Source organism: Ananas comosus, linkage group 21 (assembly GCF_001540865.1).
Source record: "Ananas comosus cultivar F153 linkage group 21, ASM154086v1, whole genome shotgun sequence".
NCBI lineage: Eukaryota > Viridiplantae > Streptophyta > Magnoliopsida > Poales > Bromeliaceae > Ananas > Ananas comosus.
The window spans coordinates 10,419,587-10,425,641 of NC_033641.1; the positions used below are offsets into that span (position 1 = coordinate 10,419,587).

The window sequence follows — 6,055 nt, forward strand, 5'->3', positions numbered from 1 at the left end:
CGGGGTCGGGGGGGTCCGGGGAGCGGAGGAGCGAGGTGAGGATGTGGGAGTAGCTGGGGAGGTCGGGGAGGTAGCCGTAGGAGCGGAGGAGGGAGAGGAGGCGGAGGGCGAGCGCGGGGCGCGAGTCGACCGCGGCGGCGGAGAGGAGCGAGTTGAGGATGAGAGGCGACGGAGGGTCCGAGTACGAGTACCGATGAGAAGAGGAAGAAGGAGAAGAAGGATTACCATTAGGGTTAGGGTTGGGGGTTTGGGGGGAGAGGGAGAGGAGGAGGGAGTGGCGGAGGAGCTGGGAGCGGGAGAGGGAGAGGAGGAGGGAGGAGAAGAGGAGGCGGAGCGATCCCTTCATCTCCGCCGTTCGATTCAAGCAATGGGACTCTCCCACGTGCGCACCATAAATTAATATATTTATACATATATATAGGGATTTGGGGGAGAGAGCGTGTGCGTGAGGAGTGATTTGGTTGGAATATTTAGTTGTGGGGGGGGGGAGAGAGAAATGGGTGTTGCATCTACTGGGGTGGGTATTTACTGTTTTAAGCATAGTATGATTGGGGACTAAATAGTAATAATTAAAAACAAATTATGGATTCGGTTATTGGGTTCACTTCGCTCAAGCACGACCCACCTCTCCCAAACACACACACAATCAAAAACTAACTCTAAAATATCTAAAGATTAAATCGCCAAAAGGATGCAATACATGTAGATACGGATCAAACTTTTTGACCTCCCAACACAATACACATCAGCTGGACCACCGGTTGAATGGGTTCGTAGTCAAGAGGATTATTTTTATACGTTATTTAGGTGGAGTAGGTTTGGACTTTGAAGATTGAGTTAGTGAGAACTTCTTCTGATCTGAACTTCCCCAGGAGAATTTGTCCTGATGCAGTTTTACTACGCTGGATTCTTTTGCCGTTAATTTTTGCTTCATATTTCATGTGCATGTTGATGTTTGATCTTTAATTTAATTCTATTATAGTTGGATCTTTTTGTCTGTTCATGATTGGAATTATGATTTGCAATTTTGTTAACATGAAAATAATTTAAAAGTTTTTGATGAAAGTTTGTTTGATGAGGCGGGTCATAACTATGTGACTTAATAATGAGTAAAGGACTTGATTTGTTGACCAATTAATAACCTTCTCATCATTTAGGGGGTGTTTGAACCTGCTTATAAAAAATGATTCCGAGCCCAAAAATAATTTTGGGCCCAGTAGAATGTTTGGTAATAAATATTGAAAAATTTAATTTTATTTTCAAGAATCAGAAAACTGATTTTGAAGTTTTCATAATCAGAAGTAGAAAAAAAATTGCTTCTTGAAATCTAATTCTGATTTTAGACCCAAACTTCAATTTTTTTTATTTTAATTTTAGATTCAAAGTTTAAATTTAAATTTAATTCTAATTTTTAAATTTCATATTCATATTTGAATTTTTAAATTTCAACTGTTCAAATATAAAATTTAAAATTTAGATTTTAAACTTCAAATTTAAAATTTAGATTTTAAACTTCAAATTTAAAATTTAGATTTTAAACTTCAAATTTAAAATTTATATTTTAAACTTCAAATTTTAAATTTTAAATTTTAAATTTCAAGTTTTAAATTCCAAGTTTTAAATTTAAACTTTAAATTTTAAAATTTATATTTATATTTAAAAATTCAAACTTTAAATTTTAAATTTATTTTTTAAATTAAAATATCAAATTTTAAATTTTGTACAATTTTAAAATTTAAAAAATTAATTTTAATTCAAATTCAAATTTAAATTTTAAATTATTTTAAAATAAAATTTAATAAAAATATTAACTTATATAAATATTAAAAAAATTTTGTCAAACAGGTTTATAAAATCATTTTAGAAAAATTATTTTTATTTAAATTCAGCACAACGCTATATAATTTTTAATCAAAATTATTTTTTTAAATTAAAATTAATTTTGTAAAAATTATTTTGTGAGAAACTAGGCCTACAGGGCCTTTAGTAGGATGCTTTATAAAGTGACCGCTCTATATACTATAATATTGTGATAGAAAAATAAGTAAATAAACAGTTTTGTATTATATTATTATTATAATACTCTGGTGATTTTAATGGATCACCAACCCCTACCTATTTGGGGTCGTAGGGTAAGCATTAATGGATATATATATATATATATGGTTCGATTTTACAAATTCGATTTTTTTTAAGTATTAAATCAAACTGAATCAGAATAAATTAAATTAAATTAATTTAGTTTAGCTCAATTATATTATCGAGTTTGAATAGAAAACTACGTTAAGACTAATCTAAATCAAAATTGATTTTGTGAATGAAGTGTTTACAGAGAATTGCATTTCACTATAGTCTATGCATTAAATGAAATGTCTAAATATGTACTAATCTCCACTTCAGCTAAATTTTCATGAAACCTTTTTTCTCTCTTACAAATTTTTACGTATGCAAATTTGGGCATTATTTATTTTTTTAATAACAATAATTATTATTATTTTATTTTATTCATGAATTTAGCACTTATTCTCATCTATTATATAGGCCATTCAATTGACGTGGCCTATATCCCCTTGCAATATATTTAAAAGTTTTTTTTATTGCGCTGTAAAAAATAAAATTAAAAATCTCCCAAAAATACATTTAAGTCAAATAAAATCCGTAAATAATAAAATATATGAGATATCGTAGTAAAACTATTTGCGGAAAGGGTACTCCAAAATATGTACTCCAAATATTACACAAGCACGTTGCTTAAAGCAGCTGCATCTTTCGATTTCCCATCCCTACGCATAATTAATTCCTTCGTGCGTGTGTATATATGTATCCGTGAGCTCGTTTATTATGCGGCAAAGGCGACAATAGTGTTTATGCGGTCGCCTCCTCGGCGAATGAGGTGCGGTGATGACGAGCACGAGGAGCATTGCTATACAAGGGAGCTTCGCTCTGTTCGCTGTTGTTGTATTATTCTTCGGTGCGTGCACCGAAGAGTTCGTGCGACCGCCCCCAGGGAGGATTCTCCTCACCCCGCATACTAAACCCGCATCGCACCCTCAGCAAGTGAAATTTTCTTTTCTTATTAATTATTTATTATTCTCCTTTTTTTTTTCCATTCCCGTGAGTCGCGAAATGTGCTTGATTTTTTACATTGTCAAAATTTGTTCTTGTTCTGGCCTGACCTGATCTCACTTATTTGCACATTTCGACTTACGCTAGTTACTTTTTAATAAAATTGTTATCTTTTTTCAGATCCATATATCGGTGGTGGGGGACGACCGCATGAGGATTTCATGGGTGACCGACGACAAGCACGTGCCTTCGTTGGTCGAGTATGGAAAGGTTTCGGGCGTGTACGACATGTCGGCCACCGGGGAGCACACTTCGTATCGATACTTCTTGTACGCCTCTGGCAAGATTCATCATGTCACGATAGGACCCCTGGAGCCCGATGCGGTCTATTACTACCGATGCGGCGGAGTCGGTGATGAGTTTAGCTTCAAAACCCCTCCACCTGCTCTCCCAATTGAGTTCGTCGTTATAGGTTAACTGCTTGACATTATCCTATTTAGTTGGTTAAATCTTCGATACTTTTCGAATTTTTTAACATTTATTACATCCCTTAAGATAAAGGATTTTCACATATTTGCTGCTAAAAATCAAAATTACATACCTATGCCCTCAAGTCCAAAAATTTTCATTTATAACCTTTTAGAATAATAATGAAAGTTGTAAGTTAATTCTTACTATAACACCCTTTTTTTTTTTTTCTAGAATGAGCTAACACGCAAAATACGAATAAAGTGAATGGCATACTAACAAAATAGCTTTAAAAGCTTAATCGAATTGTCTGAGAAAAAAANCACCCTTTTTTTTTTTTTCTAGAATGAGCTAACACGCAAAATACGAATAAAGTGAATGGCATACTAACAAAATAGCTTTAAAAGCTTAATCGAATTGTTTAAAAAAAAAAAAAAAAAAAAAGGCCTCTCTGATAAAGAGATTTCTCACAGGAGATCTCGGTCAGACGGAATGGACAGCATCGACACTATCTAACATCGCGAAATCACCCTACAATGTGCTCCTCCTCCCAGGAGACCTCTCTTATGCTGATGGGCAGCAGCCGCTGTGGGACTCCTTCGCCCGACTCGTTTCCCCCCTCGCCCGCTCCCGCCCCTGGATGGTCGCCACAGGCAACCACGACGCTGAATCCTCCCTCTCTCCCCTCTCCCCCGCTGACATGCAACAGCAATGCTCGAATCTTAAAGCAGTGATGAACTGTGACCTCTTCCTAGCATACAATGCACGGTGGCGCATGCCTGGCGAGGAGAGCGGGTCCCACTCCAACCTCTTCTACTCGTTCCACGTGGCGGGCGGGGCCATCCACGTCATCGTGCTGGGCTCGTATGCGGAATTCGGGCCGGGCTCGGCCCAATACGAGTGGTTAGTGGGAGACCTCGAGAGAGTCGATAGGGGTGTGACGAAGTGGGTTGTTGTGGTGTTGCACGCTCCGTGGTATAGCACCAACTTGGCGCACCAAGGGGAGGGGGAGAGCATGCGAAGGGCCACGGAGCACGTGCTATATAATGCTCGCGTCGATGTGCTCATCGCGGGGCACGTGCATGCTTACGAGCGCTTTGTGAGTTAGAACTAATTTTTAAGAATTTATGTTTATAATTATTTTGTAGATTCTTGTTGTTTTTCGATTAGTGATTGTTGAAATTGGTGCTCATTTTGTGGTTAATTTCTATGTATTTTTTAGGTGAAAAGTTTTACACAACGGTAACATTTTTTGTTGCAGAGGAGGATTTATGACAATGAACCTAACCCGTGGTCCTGTCTACATAACCATTGGTGATGGAGGGAACAGAGAAGGGCTCGCATTTGAGTAAGTGCTAGATCATGCAATAAAGGGTACTTACGTAAGGGTGACATTGTTAATAATTATTATCCGTTTATGCTTCAACATTTTACTTCTTTTTTTTTTGTTTTGAGATAAACATATTACTTTCTAATATGAAATTCTAACATGGTTGATTCACTTTCGGTGATCCAACCAAAAATGAAGCTTCCAAAAGGACCACAAGTTTGCGCACCTCTCGTCGTTCCGCGAGGCGAGTTTCGGGCATGGTCGCTTGAAGGTAATCAACGAAACCACAGCTCACTGGTCGTGGCACCGGAACGAGGACTCGGACTCGACCGTTCGCGACGAATTGTGGTTGGAGAGCTTAAGTTCGTCCGACGCATGTCGAGTGGACGTAAAATCTGTATCAACTGCTTCTGCACACACCGAGCTATAGAATCAATATGGCAGAGTGATTTGAACATGAGAGAATCTAATTACACGCATTTGTACCAAAACAGAAGAAGCAATTGTGTCATATACACTGATAGATTTCGAATCTACTTTGTTCCGACTAAACCTTTTGTAGAAACACTTCATGAATCATTCAAAAGATTTATGCGTCAAATAGATATGATTTAATTTGGATCTCTTCAATCTTATTTTTGCTTTCCGAGATGAGAATACTCACCATGAGTAGAGAAGTTATTGTAAAAATCATCCCTGATTATTCTCCGTCCTACGAAACGTAAAAATAATCACACATATTGAACCGGTTTGAATCTGCGTAATACGATGATAATTAAGAAAGATCTAAATCAAATAAACGTGACCAACCCACTTAAGACCGATTCTTCCTCTAACATGTGAAACCAAATTAATTACCACAACCCATATTGGCTACTCCAACCACCACCGTATAAACGAGTAGTTACCTACTCACCAACAATAATAATAATTTATTATTATTAACACCATCACCATGTCGTTGCGCTTATCCGCGAATCTGGCCAATCCTATCCGTCCAATTCCAGCGCATCATAATGGACCATGTCCTCGTGTCAACGTGTTTAATTACGTACGCGTTTGGTTGCACCAAATAACTACTAATTATAATACTAAAAAATAAGGTTGTTAATTACGAAATTTAATTAACATCTAAACTGCGATTGACGGAGTAATAAATTTTAATTTTTAAATTCGTGTGCGAACATTGAA

General features: G+C 37.0%; 1 protein-coding gene and 1 pseudogene across 1 annotated transcript in view; one reads left to right on the forward strand and one right to left on the reverse strand.

Moving 5' to 3' along the window:
- On the forward strand, positions 2,859-5,479 carry LOC109726472 (annotated as a pseudogene).
- The window catches only part of LOC109726473 (zinc finger A20 and AN1 domain-containing stress-associated protein 5-like), a 1,289-nt gene continuing 1,235 nt past the window's right edge, over positions 6,002-6,055 (reverse strand). Inside the window, exon 2 of the mRNA XM_020256069.1 lies at positions 6,002-6,055. This exon is cut by the window's right edge and continues 699 nt beyond it. The gene's annotated coding sequence lies outside the window, so the exon portion shown is untranslated.